Source organism: Thalassophryne amazonica, chromosome 5 (genome assembly GCF_902500255.1).
Source record: "Thalassophryne amazonica chromosome 5, fThaAma1.1, whole genome shotgun sequence".
Lineage (NCBI taxonomy): Eukaryota > Metazoa > Chordata > Actinopteri > Batrachoidiformes > Batrachoididae > Thalassophryne > Thalassophryne amazonica.
Genome location: NC_047107.1, coordinates 107132032 through 107154843, shown reverse-complemented (window position 1 = coordinate 107154843; position 22812 = coordinate 107132032).

Sequence of the window (22812 nt, the reverse complement as noted above, 5' to 3'; positions counted from 1 at the left end):
TCTGAACCTTTGTCTTCAGTCTGCAACACGTTTTTGTACGTTCTGTACTGAGTGAATCATAAAACCTTGTGTGCTTCAAGATGCCTTATTTGGGTTCAGCATGTCTCCCTGGTAAGTGGATAACTGGACGATGCACTATTTGTTCTTGAGTGTTACAGATATTTTTCTTCTTGCTCCTGTACTTGTGAAGTTAGCTTACAGACATGTCACAGTTCATCGCTCCTGCTCATTTGTTTCTATGTACAACCCCTGGCAAAAATTATGGAATCACCGGCGTCGGACGATGTTCATTCAGTTGTTTAATTTTGTAGAAAAAAAGCAGATCACAGACATGACACAAAACTAAAGTCATTTCAAATGGCAACTTTCTGGCTTTAAGAAACACTATAAGAAATCAGGAAAAAAAAAATTGTGGCAGTCAGTAATGGTTACTTTTTAGACCAAGCAAAGGGAAAAAAATATGGACTCACTCAATTCTGAGGAATAAATTAGGGAATCATGAAAAACAAAAGAACGCTCCAACACATCACTAGTATTTTGTTGCACCACCTCTGGCTTTTATAACAGCTTGCAGTCTCTGAGGCATGGACTTAATGAGTGACAAACAGTACTCTTCATCAATCTGGCTCCAACTTTCTCTGATTGCTGTTGCCAGATCAGCTTTGCAGGTTGGAGCCTTGTCATGGACCATTTTCTTCAACTTCCACCAAAGATTTTCAATTGGATTAAGATCCAGACTATTTGCAGGCCATGACATTGACCCTATGTGTCTTTTTGCAAGGAATGTTTTCACAGTTTTTGCTCTATGGCAAGATGCATTATCATCTTGAAAAATGATTTCATCATCCCCAAACATCCTTTCAATTGATGGGATAAGAAAAGTGTCCAAAATATCAATGTAAACTTGTGCATTTATTGATGATGTAATGACAGCCATCTCCCCAGTGCCTTTACCTGACATGCAGCCCCATATCATCAATGACTGTGGAAATTTACATGTTCTCTTCAGGCAGTCATCTTTATAAATCTCATTGGAACGGCACCAAACAAAAGTTCCAGCATCATCACCTTACCCAATGCAGATCTGAGATTCATCACTGAATATGGCTTTCATCCAGTCATCCATAGTCCATGATTGCTTTTCCTTAGCCCATTGTAACCTTGTTTTTTTCTGTTTAGGTGTTAATGATGGCTTTCGTTTAGCTTTTCTGTATGTAAATCCCATTTCCTTTAGGCGGTTTCTTACAGTTCGGTCACAAATGTTGACTCCAGTTTCCTCCCATTCGTTCCTCATTTGTTTTGTTGTGCATTTTCGATTTTTGAGACATATTGCTTTAAGTTTTCTGTCTTGACGCTTTGACGTCTTCCTTGGTCTACCAGTATGTTTGCCTTTAACAACCTTCCCATGTTGTTTGTATTTGGTCCAGAGTTTAGACACAGCTGACTGTGAACAACCAACATCTTTGCAACATTGCGTGATGATTTACCCTCTTTTAAGAGTTTGATAATCCTCTCCTTTGTTTCAATTGACATCTCTCATGTTGGAGCCATGATTCATGTCAGTCCACTTGGTGCAACAGCTCTCCAAGGTGTGATCATTCCTTTTTAGATGCAGACTAACGAGCAGATCTGATTTGATGCAGGTGTTAGTTTTGGGGATGAAAATTTACAGGGTGATTCCATAATTTATTCCTCAGAATTGAGTGATTCCATATTTTTTTCCCTCTGCTTGGTCTAAAAAAGTAACCGTTACTGACTGCCACAAATTTTTTTCCTGATTTCTTATAGTGTTTCTTAAAGCCAGAAAGTTGCCATTTGAAATGACTTTAGTTTTGTGTCATGTCTGTGATCTGCTTTTTTTCTACAAAATTAAACAACTGAATGAACATCCTCCGAGGCCGGTGATTCCATAATTTTTGCCAGGGGTTGTAGATCTAGGTAATACGTCAGTAATGGCGCCAACCTCAATAGCAGGGTGTAGTTGCTGGGTTAAGGCATGCTGGGATATGTTTAACCTAATGTCTTCCATTTTCTTCTCAAAGTAATCCAGGAAATCTTGTGCTGTAAAAGAAGAGCGAACTATAGGTGGTTGTCCATGAATAAGTGTTGCCACCGTGTCGAACAAGAACTTTGAGTTATGCTTGTTTTTGTTGATCAAATCAGAGTAATATGTCCGCTTTGTACCCAGTAATGCATGCTTATAGTCTAAGATAGCATCACGCCACACAAGGTGGAATACTTCTAATTTTGAATGACGCCATTTCTGTTCTAGACCTCTAGCCTTATACTTGAGGTTACAGTAAAATAAATCACTGGCATAGGCTCCAGATCATTAACTGCAATAACTGTTATGTGTCGGACGCGGTCGGAGCACCGACCCAGCGTTTGACAGGACCCAGCATAAAATAAGCAGAGCACGGTTCAAAAGATAACAGAATTTAATAATCATAGTGAGTTTAGTGATAAACAACCAAAAATGTCCGCGGTCTGGTGAGGTGAAAACACGGCGCGCTCTCAGCAGCGCAAACAGTCCGGAGCCACAGCAGTTCGGACCCAGGGACCCCGTCGACACCCCCCAGGTAGCCGCGACAAACCGAGTCTGTGAAGAAAGAAAAAGTGTAGTGTACAAAGTGTAGATTGGACACACGCCATGATGCATTTGTAATATTAACTTTAGACAGTGAACCACGTGCCTTTTAAAAATGACAGAAGCACAAAGACATATGGAAGCAATTTCTATAACATTTTCATCAACAAGGTGAATGAAAACAAACAAACACACACACACACACACACACACACACACACACACACACACACACACACACACACACACACACACACACACACACACACACACACACACACACACACACACAAGGTTCAGAGACATTTGTTAAAGTAATGAACAAAATAAATCTCAACACTCTTGGTCTGTTATTCTAAATGTGTGATGTTTTAGACAGTTTGATCTTCACACATCATATGATCATTACAATAATCAGTGAGCACTTTTTGTTTTTACTCTAATTGCGAATCCTGCAGAGTCTTGACTTTGTGCTAATTAGGTTTAATTAAAGTGATGCTTATGAACCCACAGCGCATCTTGCAACAGCGTCACCTGTGCAGGATGAAGTAAATTTCACATTAATTGTGTGTAGTGGAAAATTCTCCCAACTGCACATTGGAAAAATTGACCCAGAATGTATTGCATCGTCAACATTGCCAATTTTTATTCGATAAGTGCACTTCTGATAGATAGGGACACTTTATTCTTTATTTTGTAAAAAAGACACATAGGGTCAATGTCATGGCCTGCAAATAGTCCGGATCTTAATCCAATTTGAAATCTTTGGTGGAAGTTGAAGAAAATGGTCCATGACAAGGCTCCAACCTGCAAAGCTGATCTGGCAACAGAGTACTGTTTGTCACTCATTAAGTCCATGCCTCAGAGACTGCAAGCTGTTATAAAAGCCAGAGGTGGTGCAACAAAATACTAGTGATGTGTTGGAGTGTTCTTTTGTTTTTCATGATTCCATCATTTTTTCCTCAGAATTGAGTGAGTCCATATTTTTTCCCTCTGCTTGGTCTAAAAAAGTAACCGTTACTGACTGCCACAATTTTTTTTCCTGATTTCTTATAGTGTTTCTTAAAGCCAGGAAGTTGCCATTTGAAATGACTTTAGTTTTGTGTCATGTCTATGATCTGCTTTTTTTCTACAAAATTAAACAACTGAATGAACATCCTCCGAGGCCGGTGATTCCATAATTTTTGTCAGGGGTTGTACAACAAAAAGCACAACCTGTTTATTTGATCCTATACCAACAAAACTGTTAAAGGAAACCGTGTGTTGTGTGGGCCGCCAGAAGAGGAGGTACTGCTGGCCCACCACCAGAGGGCGCCCTGCCTGAAGTGCGGGCTTCAGGCACGAGAGGGCGCTGCCGCCTCAGGAACAAGCCGTGGTGACAGCTGTCACCCATCATCCGTGACAGCTGTCACTAATCATCCAATCCACATCTGGAATAAAAGCAGGAGGACACCTCCACCACACTGCCGAGATATCATCTTCTACCAAAGGTAATATCCTCAGCCTTTTTGTGGTGTTTTGTAAACAGTTTATTGTGAGTGTTTGCAGGAGTACCGGTCCTTTTTGTGGAGGCTGTGCAAGACGGCACTCTTTTTCCTCTGAGGGATCGCTGCAACGTATTGAGTGAGAGGTGAAGGTGGAATTCCCACCAGGATTGTTACTGGGTGTTCACACACCCACCTTTAACTGTCTTTGCTTTCTGCCAGCAGTACCAGATCCGACACGCCGTGATGGTGGCCACCTGGGGACTTCGGGACTTGGCGGCTCCAGTATTCCTCGGGTTCGGTGGCAGTGGAAATCGTGTGGTTCCGGTTCGTTTCCAGACGGGCGTCTCCTATCGTCAAGCCTGCCCACACGACACCTTATTGATTGACTTTTGCACATTCTGTAATCTGCTGTGTTTGGTTGTGTCATTCACAACAGTAAAGTCTTATAATTTGACTCCTTCCATTGTCCGTTCATTTACGCCCCCTGTTGTGGGTCCGTGTCACTACACTTTCCCAACAGGATATCTCGGCCAGCGTCATGGACTCCGAGGGGCGTCACCAGGCTGTTGAACAACCAATGGGAGAGCAGGGAGCGCAGGCGTCTGCAGGAGGCGTGATTGGTGAGCTACAGCATATTCTCACCGCCTTTACGGCTCGGATGGATCAAATAGCCGAGCAAAACATCCTCCTGCACCGCAGGGTGGAGGCTCTCTCCACGCAAGTGGCGGCGAGCGCTCAGGGCGCTGCTGCAGCTCCTCCTCCTGCCGACCCTGTGCTGGATATAAATGTTCCAGTGGTGGTTCAACAACCCCTCCCACCATCCCCTGAAGCATACATAAGCCCTCCTGAGCCGTACGGAGGTTGTGTGGAGACGTGCGCGGACTTTCTTATGCAGTGTTCGCTCGTCTTCGCACAACGTCCCGTCATGTACGCGTCAGACGCAAGCAAAATAGCTTATGTGATCACTCTGCTTCGGGGAGAGGCACGCGCTTGGGCTACAGTGCTTTGGGAGCAAAATTCACGGCTCCTTCACACGTACACTGGGTTTGTGAGGGAGTTCAGAACTGTGTTTGATCACCCTAACAGGGGAGAGACCGCTTCAACTGTGCTGCTGTCGATGAGACAGGGACGCCGAAGCGCAGCTGCTTATGCAGTCGACTTCCGCATCGCGGCTGTGAGGTCCGGCTGGAATAACGCTGCGCTCCGCGCCGCCTTTGTAAACGGACTGTCGTCAGTCCTAAAGGAGCACCTAGTGGCCAAGGATGAACCGCGGGAATTAGATGGGCTTATTGATCTCATTATACGGTTAGACAATCGGTTGGAGGAACGCCGTCGGGAACGAGACGAAGGATGTGGCCGGGCGCGCGCCATCCCTCTTCCTTCCGGGTCCGAGAGAGGTCCGCCCTTCCCACGCTCCCTGGCCTCTACGTCCCGTGGGGCGACAGCTCCCCCTGCTGACGAAGCTATGGACACGAGCAGGGCCACATTTAGACCACCTAATAGACAGAGGAGGTTTCCACGTGGGGCGTGTTTTGTTTGTGGCTCAATGGAGCATCAATTGAGTGATTGCCCCGAACGGTTAAACACCAACGCCCGCCCCTAGAAACTGGGCTTAGGGTGGGCCAAGAAATTCACGTGGGACACACACATATTGCCACACGGCTCCCAGTTACAATCCTTAGTGGGGATTTAACCCTTCAGGCCCCAGCACTGGTAGACACAGGGTCAGAAGGGAATCTGCTAGACAGCAGATGGGCCAGGGAGGTAGGGCTCCCTCTGGTGGTGCTGCGTACACCTTTGCAGGTGCGAGCACTAGATGGCACCCTACTCCCTTTAATCACACACAGGACACCACCAGTAACTCTGGTAGTGTCAGGGAATCATAGGGAGGAGATTGAGTCTTTTGTGACTCCTTCTACCTCCCGTGTGATTCTGGGGTTCCCCTGGATGTTGAAACACAATCCCCGGATTGATTGGCCGTCCGGGGTGGTGGTACAGTGGAGCGAGACCTGCCATCGGATGTGTTTGGGATCCTCGGTTCCTCCCGGTTCCCAGGCTAAGGAGCAGGTCAAAGTTCCCCCCAATCTGTCGGCGGTGCCGGTTGAGTACCACGATCTTGCTGACGTTTTTAGCAAGGATCGGGCACTCACTCTTCCCCCACATCGTCCGTACGATTGTGCCATCGATTTGTTGCCAGGTGTGACGTTCCCGTCCAGCAGGCTGTACAACCTCTCCCGACCTGAGCGTGAATCAATGGAGACCTACATCCGGGACTCCTTAGCTGCCGGGCTGATCCGTAACTCCACCTCTCTGATGGGAGCAGGTTTCTTTTTTGTGGGCAAGTGTTGGGTATTTTCTCCTCCAAACATTCTTAAAACCTTTTATAAGACAAACAGAGTCAAGAAACACCAGTGAGACAGAAAGTCAAATTAATCACGCGCGGAGTGCAGCCAGGCTGTACACCAAGGCTACACTAAAGTCTGGCCTGTTCTCCCGCTCTTTTTATTAGAGAGGCCCTCATTACATCATAAAACTTGTCCTAAGGGGGGGGGGGGACAACGCGAGACAAGTTTCTTCCCGTAACATAAACACATACGTCAATAAGTGCAGCTGTAAGGAAAAACAGTTTCTTTCTTTTACTCTTATCGTCGGAGGTCAGCACATCTCGTTCGTCTGTTGCAGTTACCAGCTGTTGTGCATCTGCCTGGAGTGTCCTGGTCTTCACACTAAGCATCACATCACAACAGTCAAAACAACCTTCAGGTCTATTACTCCCAGTTCATGACTGACCCCGTCATGCTTCACTCCCAGTCGTTAGCGGCTACAAAAACAAGTTGTATAATAATAATAAGTACATCCAGCTCTTCATTCCCAGTTCAGATTGACCCCAGCATGCTAAAACAAGGTTGAATAACACGTACATTCTCAGGGTTAATGCAAACAGCACAACACCGTTCTCATGAGAAAGAAGACAAAGGTCCAAATGTTTAACAGTGATAACATATATATATATATATAAAATCCTTAACATTTCCCACCTGTTTATCGCCTGTTAAACATATAGCAGTAGTTATCACCTAACTTAGCACTTCTTTCTTGAGATTTTCACTAAGAGGTTCATCATGGTACGTAAAGCATCTATTTCAGTGTTTTGAGCTGCTACTATTTTTTCAGTTACATTCATGAACAGACCCAATCGATAATTCAGTGTTTCAATCATTAATGAATTTTTTTTTTTTTTTTCCCCACTCCTATCCAGGGGAACAATGAATGTGCTATTTTATCTCTTACAGACCACAATTTTTGGTCCTTTGGTACATCCGAGCCCCACATGTGATCATGTGGTAACACATCTGGGTATATCAATCTCCTCCGTCTGGTGCTGCCATTCTTCTCTGTGGAGGTCCTTGGCACTACCACATATGTATGGTCAGTCACCTGGGTAGGTGCACACACACCACCCCAATTTGGTGGGAGACTCGTGCAGTCTGGAACCACAAAGCCAATAGATGTCATCATACACCGGAGTACCATTTACAGGTGGTAGCAAAAACTTACTAACATAAGCACATGATTCATCCGTTCCCCATGGACAGGAGCCTGTATAATTACATCCCCGTCCAATGTGATGAAGATAAGTACCATCCACATATTATGTTTTGGTTAGGCTTAAATTATTTGATAAAACATACGTTTGGGTACACAGACGTTTCTTAATTTTACCTACAGTTTTATTCCCTGTCCCTTAAAAGCAAATTGGGAATGGCCGTTGTGATGACAATTTAACGTGATATTTTTGCGTTTCCCTTCAGTCTAGTCAATGGAGCAGCACTTGGGCACGCTTGTACGTCCTCTGTTGAAATCCCTATCATATAAGTGGTTGCACTGAGGCAAGTGGTGTTACATCTTATCAGATTTGCTGAGAACTGCTGCCCCCGAAATACAGTTTGATTATGCATCCGTATGATAAGACATTCTGTCACCCTAGCAGGGTACGGTTTAGCCGTCAGAGCTGGGTGTGTTGAGGATATAGGTATTTGCGAATAAACATAACAATTAGTAACGTAATTCCATAGCCAATAAATGAACATATCTGTACCACATATTAGTATGGTATATATGAGGGTGTCCATCTGTCTCATTCACATTATGAATAAACCTCTTCTGACGTTGCTTGCGTTGTTCTCTGGCTCGGTCCACAGTGAGCTGTAATTCTTGGGTCAACCACCAGGCCAGGAATCCGAGGAGCACGAAACACACTAAGATCACAACGCAACCGGCTGCCCTACCAACAGTCCGGCAGCGGCGGCGCTGAGCACGCTGCTCCGGGGTCTGCTGTAGTTCAGTCATGATTGCTAGGATACAGTGTTGTTAACCACCTCACCTAATAGTGCAAGGATCTCCCTGCTTCACTGGCATTGAGACAATCTATTACTAATTAAATAGACTCCCTTTGTAGCCAGACTTCCCCTTACACTGTGGAGGCAGCCAACACACGCTGTATCTTACAGTGATGTATCCACGTTGATCTCTCCGCTATCTTTACTGCAGTTGGTGTTGTTAACAGCACTTGGTATGGACCTTCCCAACGAGGACTGGACCAGTTCTTCCTCTTAATCACTCTGATGAACACCCAGTCTCCTGGCTAGACTACTGGAAGGCCGTCCTGTGGAAGATCAAAATTATTCGGCAGTAAATGTGTTTAAGTTATCTCTTTCTGTGTTAATGTCTTTTTCATAAAATTTGCTAATGTTTGTTCCTCATCTGCTGTTTTAGTATCCATGTCAAAATTGGTAGACGATATGGTCGTCCATAAAGTATCTCAAATGGTGTTAACCCTGATGGTGTTGGTGTTATTCTCATATACAATTTTACTAGGTCCAAACATTCAATCCAGGTTCGTTTTGTCTCTTCTATACATTTCCTTAATCTTATTTTTATTGTGCCCTTTGTCCTTTCCACTAATCCTGCACTGTGTGGATGATAAGCACAATGATTTTTTTGAGATTGACCTGTAGCGCTTCTCCTACGTATTGCACTATTGTATTAACAAAATGCGCTCCATTATCTGAATAGACTGTTTCTGGTATTCCAAATCGTGGAATGATGTCTTTGCACAATGCCTTAGCCACTGTAAGTGCATCTGCATGTTTTGTAGGGAACAATTCTACCCATTTTGAGAAGGCATCAATTATGACTAAACAAAATTCCTTCCCTTCATGTTTACTCAGCTGTATATAATCCATATGAATCACTTGAAAGGGATATTGTGGTGTTGGAAATTTGCCTCTTTGGGGTCTCAAATTGCCTTGTGAGTTGTGTTTTGCACATATCATGCATGCTCTACAATGCTGTTTTGCATATGCATCGAACCCATAAAGACAAAAAATAGATTGCAATTGCGATATCATACCCCCTGATGAGACATGCGTCACGCCATGGCTCATAATAGCTGCCCATTTAAACATATTTTTTGGCAATATGGGTTTCTTTTGTGGTCATACGTACAAATAATTTGCATACGTTTATCCACATTTGTTTTTCTCTTTCAGTTGCCTGCTGTTGCATGTCAGCAAGCAGTGTATGACCTAAATGCAAATCCGGAGGGGTGTCCTGTACAACAAAAATAGAAGAAGCCGCTGCTGCCTCTTTTGCTGCTCTGTCAGCAAAATCATTTCCTTTTGAAACACTGTCAGAGCCTTTGGTGTGAGCCGCACATTTGCATATAGCAATTTGTTTAGGCAATTTCACAGCTTTCAGTAGTGCAGTTAGGAGTGTGGCATGAGTCACTGGCTTTCCAGATGATGTCACCATTCCACGCTCTTCCCACAGTTTTGCAAACACATGCACTGTGCTGAAAGCGTACTGGCTGTCTGTATAAATTGATACAGCCGTACCTTTAAACAGATAGCAAGTTGCAGTTAAAGCAACTAATTCAGCTGCTTGTGCTGAAAATGACGATGGCAATGAAGCAGAATCCAATACTTCTGAATTTGTGACAACAGCATATCCAGATTGTGTTTGTCCATAAGCGTTTTTAGTGGAAGAACCATCCACATACACAATTGTACTGTTTGGGATGGGTGTGTCCTGGAGGTCTGGGCGTGCTTTTGTACAGACCGTAGCTACATCAAGACAATTGTGCGGCTCACCATCCTCAGGTAAAGGTATCAATGTGGATGGATTCAATGTTGTACAGCGCTCTACCGTAAGATGTGGTTGTGATAATAGCAAGGACATACACGAAAGATGTCTTGCTGGGGACAAAAGGCTCATGTTTGTCTGCAACAGAAGTGCAGAAACTGCATGTGGAACTTTCAGTGTCAACTGATGGAATAGAACAACATTACTGCTACTTTGAACAGCCATAGAGGCTGCAACAACAGCCTGTACACATGGTGATAGAGCACTTGCCACTGCATCCAATTTAGATGAGTAGTAGGCAACTGGCCTCAATTTTGAGCCATACATTTGAACCAAAACACTAGTCATGAACTTATTCTTACAATCAACTGTTTGAATGAATGGTTTACTATAATCTGGTAGTGCCAAAACTGTGGATGACACTAATGTTTGTTTGACTTTTACAAAGGCTTCCTCAGCATCTTTGTTCCATTCCAACACGGTTGACATTGAAATATCATCCTTGTACATCAAATCAGAAAGTGGACTAGTCAATTCTGCATAGCAGGGAATCCATGCCCTGCAGTAATTAGTCAGTCCAAGAAATGACATCATCTGCTTTTTGGTTTGTGGTTTTGGAGCGTGCAAAATTGCTTCCTTCCTGTCAGACAGGATCGTGCGCCCTGTGGCTAATAATTCATGTCCTAAATATTTTACTTTACCCCTACACAACTGAACTTTGTTTTTACTCACTTTGTGGCCATTATCAAATAAGAAACATAATAATGCTACTATGTCAGTTATGCAGTTTTCTCGTGTGTTAGAGGCAATCAAAATGTCATCAACATACACCAATAGTTGGCTATCTGCCGGTGGAACGAAATTGGCTAAACATACTGACATGACTTGAGAATAAATAGTTGGGCTCTCTGCGTAACCCTGCGGTAATCTGGTGAATGTATATCGTTGTCCTTTAAAGGTAAAAGCAAACCAGAATTGACTATCTGGGTGTACTGGCACAGAGAAAAATGCATTACTTATGTCAATTACTGAGAAACTATTAGAATTTTGTCTCAGCGAATTTAACAAGGTGTGTGGATCTGGAACACATGGTGCTCTTTTAATCACAGCAGCATTTACTGCCTGCAGATCTTGAATCATTCTCCACCCCACTGAGGGCGGAGCCTTTTTTACAGGAAATATGGGTGTGTTACATGGTGAATCTGGACATGGCACTATTACTCCTGCTGTTAATAAATTCTCTATTACTGGCCTGATTCCTTCAATTGCATCAGGTTTCAATGGATACTGTCTTACACATGGTCTGTATTCTGTTTTTGGTCTTATAACTACAGGTTGTGCATTTTTTATCAGTCCTACGTCTGAAGGACCTGTTGTCCACAATCCTGATGGTACCGAAGAGAGAAAATCATCTTCTTCAGGACTCAACTGAAACACTCAGGATTGTGAAGTGGACACATCAATGTGTGTTCCAGCTGTCAGCACCAATGGGACATTAACTGGCACTTTATACAATTTAGTTGATGGACTGAACTCCGTTCGTGGTCCAACTCTGCTCCAATCAGTGGCTGACAAAGCTGTTATAACTGTCAGTCCCAATTCTTGCCATTCTGTCAAATATGGCTTACAAAGTGACACATGCAAAGGCATACCTGTGAATCTCAATTTTAAAATGTCTTCAGTGGCACCTGTCACTGTTATGACAGCTGTTGAGTTGCCATCATGAATCAAATCGGTCATTGTCAGCTTCACAGGTGAAATATTTTTCAATTTGTTTTCATACACTGGTGTTCCTGGCAATATGCCACTGTGGACCTTAAATACACTCTCAAATCTGCATCTAAACTCTGTCCATGGCTCTCCTTCTTTCTGAGCTGTCCTGGTAATTTCAGTATAATTTATTTTTGATCCTAACACACCTTTTGCACGTGTAATCATAGCTTTCACTCGTGTTTGCAAGACTGGATCATCATGTGGCAACGGTACGCCATCCTGGTCTGCAGGATTCCAGTCTCCGCGTATCTGACTCCATTTAGGGCCACATGCTTTCATCCACACCTGTTGGACTTCAGGTCCATTAAGGTGGTAAGAATTTCTAATGTTTTCTATATCCTGCATAAATCCCTCAATATCGACATGTGGCGATGGTATCATGTCGACTGCTGCTTTGATATCATCAGCATTCCATGTTCGATATACGAGCATAGTTGATCGATGTCCTGCTGTTCCTGCACGAGGATTTGGTACTTCTATCATAGGATAGGCACCTCCCTGGTCACTGTGTTCCACCATGGGAGGGGCTGTAGGCACTTTCGCTTGACTGCGTGTTTGTGGTTTTTCTGGTTTTTCTGGTTTTTCACTTTTTACCTTAGGTTTTACTGCCAAATCATACTGTGGTGGCGGTACATCGTCATCCTCTGGTAGAGGATATAAAGGTGTTGTTGTCACCGACGATCCAGCCGGCGGTGGTTGTTGAGGCTGTTCTGGTTCTCTGTGCTGAATTATCACATCTTCTTCTGCCTTACCTACAGCTTTCTTTTTCCTTGCTTTCTCTAATCGTCGCTTCTCTGCTCCCTTCTGTCTGTTCTCTGCTTCCTCCTCCCAAAATGCCACTAAATCTGCCCCTACTTTCTGCATCTTTTCTCATCACCTTTATGTTGCTGTTCTAACTCCTTCTTTAGCTTCTGTATACTGATCAGGTTCAGTCGTCCGTCAAAGTCATGTTTATTTATCCAGGTCTCCAATTTCTTTGTTGCTTTTGGATTTTTTGCTTCCATAAATTTCCAGTCGTCAGTTGATAAATTTTCCTTATTTTTAGACGTCTTACCCCCCATTTTTATTATCCCTTGTTATAATTTGGACTTCAGACGGGGGCACACCTAGGGTGTTCTAAATCTGAAGTTTTCACTTCTTCGGACGTGACAATTAATTTGCCGTTGTGTGGTTGATTCCTTTCACCTCCCCGTAGGAAGCGGAATCACTTGCCTCCGCATCCACACACGGTTGTCACTAACGTTGTCCAAAGTATTACACTTTCACACAGTTATTTACACTTACACAAAACACTATTTACACATAGAAACACTTTTAATAATCGTACGCGTATTCTTATGCCAGGGGAGCTCGCCCTCCCGTGAAATTTAACTAATGTCCTGCATTAGGGGACTCCGCCGTCCCTGCCAAATTTAACTGCTTTTTTACAGTGCACGTATTTCTACCCGGGATTTCCTTTACGTATTAAAACAGAGGAGTCCGTATCCTCCTTCCGGAATTTAACTACGGGCGTCCCTCGCAACCGTAGAGGAGTCCGCCCTCCTCGCGGATTTTAACTGCTTTGCATTAACAGACAATTCCACGCCATCGCTTACGGAGTTTAACTGTTTTATGTGATCACTTTTATCCCCTACCGGTACGCGTATATAAACAGAGGAGTCCGCACCCTCCTTACAGAGTTTAACTGTGTTTCATTAACAGACGATTCTGTATCATCGCTTGCGGAATTTAACTGTTTATGTGATCTGATCACCACTCACTCAGTACTGTTTACAAAGAAATTTTACTCACTGACTCGACTTCCTGTCTGTCTTCTTCGGGAAAATCTCGTCAACCAGACGATGCCAACGGTGGTCGACAATTGCAGACACGATCAATCGATCGGACCTTGGCCAAGGATTTACGTCTGGACTTGGCGACCCCCGCCGGACACCTCCGGTATTGTTGAGATCCCGGACGTAGCCCCCAGTCAATGTTGGGTATTTTCTCCTCCAAACATTCTTAAAACCTTTTATAAGACAAACAGAGTCAAGAAACACCAGTGAGACAGAAAATCAAATTAATCACGCGCGGAGTGCAGCCAGGCTGTACACCAAGGCTACACTAAAGTCTGGCCTGTTCTCCCGCTCTTTTTATTAGAGAGGCCCTCATTACATCATAAAACTTGTCCTAGGGGGGGGGGGGGGACAACGCGAGACAAGTTTCTTCCCATAACATAAACACATACGTCAATAAGTGCAGCTGTAAGGAAAAACAGTTTCTTTCTTTTACTCTTATCGTCGGAGGTCAGCACATCTCGTTCGTCTGTTGCAGTTATCAGCTGTTGTGCATCTGCCTGGAGTGTCCTGGTCTTCACACTAAGCATCACATCACAACAGTCAAAACAACCTTCAGGTCTATTACTCCCAGTTCATGACTGACCCCGTCATGCTTCACTCCCAGTCGTTAGCGGCTACAAAAACAAGTTGTATAATAATAATAAGTACATCCAGCTCTTCATTCCCAGTTCAGATTGACCCCAGCATGCTAAAACAAGGTTGAATAACACGTACATTCTCAGGGTTAGTGCAAACAGCACAACACCGTTCTCATGAGAAAGAAGACAAAGGTCCAAATGTTTAACAGTGATAACATATATATATATACATAAAATCCTTAACAGCAAGAAAGATGGCGGTCTTCGTCCATGCATTGATTACCGGGGGCTGAATGAGATCACGGTTTGCAACCGATACCCGTTGCCTTTGTTAGATTCGGTGTTCACCCCCCTGCATGGAGCCAAAATCTTCACAAAGTTGGATCTTAGGAACGCATACCACCTAGTTCGGATCCGGAAGGGAGACGAATGGAAGATGGCATTCAACACCCCGTTAGGTCATTTTGAGTACCTGGTCATGCCGTTCGGCCTCACTAACGCCCCCGCGACGTTCCAAGCTTTGGTTAATGACGTCTTGCGGGACTTCCTGCACCGATTCGTCTTCGTATACCTGGATGATATACTCATCTTTTCTCCGGACCCTGAGACCCATGTACGGCATGTACGTCAGGTCCTGCAGCGGTTGTTGGAGAACCGGCTGTTTGTGAAGGGCGAGAAGTGTGAGTTTCACCGCACTTCTTTGTCCTTCCTGGGGTTTATCATCTCCTCCAACTCCGTCGCCCCGGATCCGGCCAAGGTCGCAGCGGTGAGAGACTGGCCCCAACCTACGAGCCATAGGAAGCTGCAACAGTTCCTTGGCTTCTCAAATTTTTACAGGAGGTTTATTAAGGGGTATAGTCAGGTAGTTAGCCCCCTGACGGCCCTGACCTCACCAAAAGTTCCCTTCACCTGGTCGGATCGGTGCGAAGCCGCGTTTAGGGAGTTGAAACGCCGGTTCTCGACTGCACCGGTCTTGGTGCAGCCCGATCCTAGTCGCCAGTTTTGGTTGAAGTGGACGCCTCTGACTCAGGGATAGGAGCCGTGCTATCCCAGAGCAGAGAGACCGATAAGGTTCTTCACCCGTGGGCCTATTTTTCCCTCAGGTTGACCCCAGCAGAGCGGAACTATGACGTGGGCAATTGAGAGCTCCTTGCGGTGAAAGAGGCTCTTGAGGAGTGGAGACACCTGCTGGAGGGAGCATCAGTGCCTTTCACGGTTTTCACGGACCACCGGAACCTGGAGTATATCAGGACCGCCAAGCGACTGAACCCCAGGCAAGCCCGCTGGTCACTGTTTTTCGGCCATTTTGACTTCCGAATCACCTACCGCCCCAGGACCAAGATCCAACGATCGGATGCCCTGTCCCGGGTGCATGAATGAGAAGTCAAGATGGAGCAGCTCTCATTTCTAGAAATCTGGCCAATTTTCTTGGATCCTCCAAACTGTGACTGTCCAGCGTTGGGACCAGGAGGCAGAGCTGTGGTCTTATACACCTCTCTGCAGCTTCTCTCCCCCTGCCATCCCCTCATTACCCCATCCCCGTAGAGACGGTGCCTGCTCCCAGACCACCAATAACCAGCAAAAATCTATTTAAGCATAAAAATTCAAAAAGAAAAAATAATATAGTACCTTCAATTGCACCACAGACTAAAACAGTTAAATGTGGTCTATTAAACATTAGGTCTCTCTCTTCTAAGTCCCTGTTGGTAAATGATATAATAATTGATCAACGTATTGATTTATTCTGCCTAACAGAAACCTGGTTACAGCAGGATGAATATGTTAGTTTAAATGAGTCAACACCCCCGAGTCACACTAACTGTCAGAATGCTCGTAGCACGGGCCGGGGCGGAGGATTAGCAGCAATCTTCCATTCCAGCTTATTAATTAATCAAAAACCTAGACAGAGCTTTAATTCATTTGAAAGCTTGTCTCTTAGTCTTGTCCATCCAAATTGGAAGTCCCAAAAACCAGTTTTATTTGTTATTATCTATCGTCCACCTGGTCGTTACTGTGAGTTTCTCTGTGAATTTTCTGACCTTTTGTCTGACTTAGTGCTTAGCTCAGATAATTATAGTGGGCGATTTTAATATCCACACAGATGCTGAGAATGACAGCCTCAACACTGCATTTAATCTATTATTAGACTCTATCGACTTTGCTCAAAAAGTAAATGAGTCCACCCACCACTTTAATCATATCTTAGATCTTGTTCTGACTTATGGTATGGAAATAGAAGACTTAACAGTATTCCCTGAAAACTCCCTTCTGTCTGATCATTTTTTAATAACATTTACATTTACCCTGATGGACTACCCTGCAGTGGGGAATAAGTTTCATTACACTAGAAGTCTTTCAGAAAGCGCTGTAACTAGGTTTAAGGATATGATTCCTTCGTTATGTTCTCTAATGTCATATACCAACACAGAGCAGAGTAGCTACCTAAACTCTGTAAGGGAGTTAGAGTATCTCGTCAATAGTTTTACATCCTCTTTGAAGACAACTTTGGATGCTGTAGCTCCTCTGAAAAAGAGAGCTTTAAATCAGAAGTGTCTGACTCTGTGGTATAACTCACAAACTCGTAGCTTAAAGCAGATAACCCGTAAGTTGGAGAGGAAATGGCGTCTCACTAATTTAGAAGATCTTCACTTAGCCTGGAAAAAGAGTTTGTTGCTCTATAAAAAAGCCCTCCGTAAAGCTAGGACATCTTTCTACTCATCACTAATTGAAGAAAATAAGAATAACCTCAGGTTTCTTTTCAGCACTGTAGCTAGGCTGACAAAGAGTCAGAGCTCTATTGAGCTGAGTATTCCATTAACTTTAACTAGTAATGACTTCATGACTTTCTTTGCTAACAAAATTTTGACTATTAGAGAAAAAATTACTCATAACCATCCCAAAGATGTATCGTTATCTTTGGCTGCTTTCAGTGATGCCGGTATTTGGTTAGACTCTTTCTCTCCGGTTGTTCTGTCTGAGTTATTTTCATTGGTTGCTTCGTCCAAACCATCGGCATGTTTATTGGACCCCATTCCTGCCAGGCTGCTCAAGGAAGTCCTACCATTATTTAATGCTTCAATCTTAAATATGATCAATCTATCTTTGTTAGTTGGTTATGTACCACAGGCCTTTAAGGTGGCAGTAATTAAACCATTACTTAAAAAGCCATCACTTGACCCAGCTATCTTAGCTAATTATAGGCCAATTTCCAACCTTCCTTTTCTCTCAAAGATTCTTGAGAGGGTAGTTGTAAAACAGCTAACTGATCACCTGCAGAGGAATGGTCTATTTGAAGAGTTTCAGTCAGGTTTTAGAATTCATCATAGTACAGAAACAGCATTAGTGAAGGTTACAAATGATCTTCTTATGGCTTCGGACAGTGGACTTATCTCTGTGCTTGTTCTGTTGGACCTCAGTGCTGCTTTTGATACTGTTGACCATAAAATTTAATTACAGAGATTAGAGCATGTCATAGGTATTAAAGGCACTGCGCTGCGGTGGTTTGAATCATATTTGTCTAATAGATTACAGTTTGTTCATGTAAATGGGGAATCTTCTTCACAGACTAAAGTTAATTATGGAGTTCCACAAGGTTCTGTGCTAGGACCAATTTTATTCACTTTATACATGCTTCCCTTAGGCAGTATTATTAGACGGTATTGCTTAAATTTTCATTGTTACGCAGATGATACCCAGCTTTATCTATCCATGAAGCCAGAGGATACACACCAATTAGCTAAACTGCAGGATTGTCTTACAGACATAAAGACATGGATGACCTCTAATTTCCTGCTTTTAAACTCAGATAAAACTGAAGTTATTGTACTTGGCCCCACAAATCTTAGAAGCATGGTGTCTAACCAGATCGTTACTCTGGATGGCATTTCCCTGATCTCTAGTAATACTGTGAGAAATCTTGGAGTCATTTTTGATCAGGATATGTCATTCAAAGCGCATATTAAACAAATATGTAGGACTGCCTTTTTGCATTCACGCAATATCTCTAAAATCAGAAAGGTCTTGTCTCAGAGTGATGCTGAAAAACTAATTCATGCATTTATTTCCTCTAGGCTGGACTATTGTAATTCATTGTTATCAGGTTGTCCTAAAAGTTCCCTAAAAAGCCTTCAGTTGGTTCAGAATGCTGCAGCTAGAGTACTGACGGGGACTAGCAGGAGAGAGCATATCTCACCCGTGTTGGCCTCTCTTCATTGGCTTCCTGTTAATTCTAGAATAGAATTTAAAATTCTTCTTCTTACTTATAAGGTTTTGAATAATCAGGTCCCATCTTATCTTAGGGACCTCGTAGTACCATATTACCCCATTAGAGCGCTTCGCTCTCAGACTGCGGGCTTACTTGTAGTTCCTAGGGTTTGTAAGAGTAGAATGGGAGGCAGAGCCTTCAGCTTTCAGGCTCCTCTCCTGTGGAACCAGCTCCCAATTCAGATCAGGGAGACAGATACCCTCTCTACTTTTAAGATTAGGCTTAAAACTTTCCTTTTCGCTAAGGCTTATAGTTAGGGCTGGATCGGGTGACCCTGGACCATCCCTTGGTTATGCTGCTTTAGACGTAGATTGTGGGGGGTTTCCCATGATGCACTGTTTCTTTCTCTTTTTGCTCCGTATGCATCACTCTGCATTTAATCATTAGTGATCGATCTCTGCCCCCCTTCACGGCATGTCTTTTTCCTGTTTTTTTCCCTCAGCCCCAACCAGTCTCAGCAGAAGACTGCCCCTCCCTGAGCCTGGTTCTGCTGGAGGTTTCTTCCTGTTAAAAGGGAGTTTTTCCTTCCCACTGTTGCCAAGTGCTTGCTCATAGGGGGTCGTTTTGACCGTTGGGGTTTTTCATAATTATTGTATGGCCTTGCCTTACAATATGGAGCGCCTTGGGGCAACTGTTTGTTGTGATTTGGCGCTATATAAGAAAAAAGTTGATTGATTGATTGATACCAGCCCGGGCAGGAGGTATGGCTTTCCACAAAGGACATTCCACTACAGGTCGAGTCTCCTAAACTGAAAGACCGCTTCATTGGACCCTTTTCCATCCTCAAGGTTCTCAGTCCTACCGCAGTGAGGCTCCAACTCCCGGCCTCACTGCGGATCCATCCGGTTTTCCATGTCTCCAGAATCAAGCCGCATCACACCTCACCCCTCTGTGCACCCGGTCCGGCACCGCCTCCTACCCGTATTATCGACGGGGAGCCGGCTTGGACAGTTCGCCGGCTCTTGGACGTCCGTCGAATGGGCCGGGGCTTTCAGTATTTGGTGGACTGGGAGGGGTATGGACCCGAAGAACGCTCCTGGGTGAAGAGGAGCTTCATCCTGGACCCGGCCCTCCTGGCCGATTTCTATCGTCGCCACCTGAACAAGCCTGGTCGGGCGCCAGGAGGCGCCCGTTGAGGGTGGGGTCCTGTTGTGTGGGCCGCCAGAAGAGGAGGTACTGCTGGCCCACCACCAGAGGGCGCCCTGCCTGAAGTGCGGGCTTCAGGCACGAGAGGGCGCTGCCGCCTCAGGAACAAGCCGTGGTGACAGCTGTCATCCATCATCCGTGACAGCTGTCACTAATCATCCAATCCACATCTGGAATAAAAGCAGGAGGACACCTCCACCACACTGCCGAGATATCATCTTCTACCAGAGGTAATATCCTCAGCCTTTTTGTGGTGTTTTGTAAACAGTTTATTGTGAGTGTTTGCAGGAGTACTGGTCCTTTTTGTGGAGGCTGTGCAAGACGGCACTCTTTTTCCTCTGAGGGATCGCTGCAACGTATTGAGTGAGAGGTGAAGGTGGAATTCCCACCAGGATTGTTACTGGGTGTTCACACACCCACCTTTAACTGTCTTTGCTTTCTGCCAGCAGTACCAGATCCGACACGCCGTGATGGTGGCCACCTGGGGACTTCGGGACTTGGCGGCTCCAGTATTCCTCGGGTTCGGTGGCAGTGGAAATCGTGTGGTTCCGGTTCGTTTCCAGACGGGCGTCTCCTATCGTCGAGCCTGCCCACACGACACCTTATTGATTGACTTTTGCACATTCTGTAATCTGCTGTGTTTGGTTGTGTCATTCACAACAGTAAAGTGTTATAATTTGACTCCTTCCATTGTCCGTTCATTTACGCCCCCTGTTGTGGGTCCGTGTCACTACACTTTCCCAACACCGTGGCCCACTCTTGGGCCGACTGTGCTGGAAATTATTAATCTTTCTTTAACTTCTGGAATTGTTCTTAAATGTTTCAAATCTGCAGTGATTTGACCCTTGTGTACTGAAAAACTATGTGCTGATATCAAATCTATCATTTTGCTCTAAAATTCTGGAAAAAGTATTGTTACAGCAGCTCAAGGACTATCTTACTGAGAATAATCTCTTTGAGCCACTGCAGTTTGCTTTTAGAAAATATCATTTCACAGAGACAGCTCTCACTAAAGTGGTGAATGATCTTCTGCTTGCAATGGATTCGGACACCACTACGGTTCTGGTGCTGTTAGATCTCAGTGTTGCATTTGATACAGTGGATCATCATATTATACTTGATAGGCTGGAAAATCACTTTGGGATTACTGGGAGTGCCCTTGCATGGTTGACGTCATACTTAACCAGTTGTTCTCACTGTGTTTTGTACAGTAACACTACCTCTAACTTTACTGACATGAAATTTGGGGTTCCACAAGGGTCTGTCTTAGCCCCCTGCTTTTCTCCCTTTATATAGCACCCCTTGGGCACATATTGCGGAGTTTTGGGAGTACTTTTCACTGCTATGTTGATGATACTCAGTTATACATGCTGATAACCTCTGGTAATCTCATTCACATAAAATCCTTAGAAGATTGCCTTGCATCAGTGAGAAGTTGGATGTCAAGAAACTTCTTACTTTTAAACACTGATAAGACTGAAATAATGGTTCTTGGTCCAGTGAGACATCTGCATCAATTTGACCAGTTAACTCTTAGCCTAGGTGTGTCATACATCACACTGACAAAGTGAGGAACCTTGGGGTAATTTCTGATACTACATTGTTCTTTGACCCTCAAATTAGAAATATTACGAGGACTGCTTTCTTCCACCTGCGAAATATAGCGAAGATTTGTCACATCCTGTCTATGGCTGATGCTGAGACCCTGATCCATGCATTTATCTCTTTTAGATTGGACTACTGCAATGTTCTATTTTCTGGTTTACTGGAGTCTAGCATTAGAGCTCTCCAATTGGTTCAAAATGCTGCAGCCAGACTTTTGACACGAAGCAGAAAGTTTAACCACATTACACCCATTTTGGCATCCCTTCACTGGCTTCCTGTCCCAGTGAGATCAGATGTTAAGGTTCTGCTACTAGTCTATAAAATTGTACACTGACTGGCACCTCCCTACCTGAACTAATTAAACCTTACGTACCGGCCCGGGCTTTGCATTCTCAGGGTGCAGGACTACTTTGTGTCCCTAGGGTGAATAAGAAGTCTGCGGGTCACAGAGCTTTCACTTATTGTGCCCCTGTTCTGTGGAATAATCTCCCTGCCTCAATAAAACAGTTAGATTCTGTGGAGACTTTCAAGTCAATCAATCAATCAATCAATCAATCAATCAATCAATCAATCAATCAATTTTTTTTATATAGCGCCAAATCACAACAAACAGTTGCCCCAAGGCGCTTTATATTGTAAGGCAAGGCCATACAATAATTATGTAAAACCCCAACGGTCAAAACGACCCCCTGTGAGCAAGCACTTGGCTACAGTGGGAAGGAAAAACTCCCTTTTAACAGGAAGAAACCTCCAGCAGAACCAGGCTCAGGGAGGGGCAGTCTTCTGCTGGGACTGGTTGGGGCTGAGGGAGAGAACCAGGAAAAAGACATGCTGTGGAGGGGAGCAGAGATCGATCACTAATGATTAAATGCAGAGTGGTGCATACAGAGCAAAAAGAGAAAGAAACAGTGCATCATGGGAACCCCCCAGCAGTCTACGTCTATAGCAGCATAACTAAGGGATGGTTTAGGGTCACCTGATCCAGCCCTAACTATAAGCTTTAGCAAAAAGGAAAGTTTAAGCCTAATCTTAAAAGTAAAGAGGGTGTCTGTCTCCCTGATCTGAATTGGGAGCTGGTTCCACAGGAGAGGAGCCTGAAAGCTGAAGGCTCTGCCTCCCATTCTACTCTTATAAACCCTAGGAACTACAAGTAAGCCTGCAGTCTGAGAGCGAAGCGCTCTATTGGGGTGATATGGTACTACGAGGTCCCTAAGATAAGATGGGACCTGATTATTCAAAACCTTATAAGTAAGAAGAAGAATTTTAAATTCTATTCTAGAATTAACAGGAAGCCAATGAAGAGAGGCCAATATGGGTGAGATATGCTCTCTCCTTCTAGTCCCCGTCAGTACTCTAGCTGCAGCATTTTGAATTAACTGAAGGCTTAGTC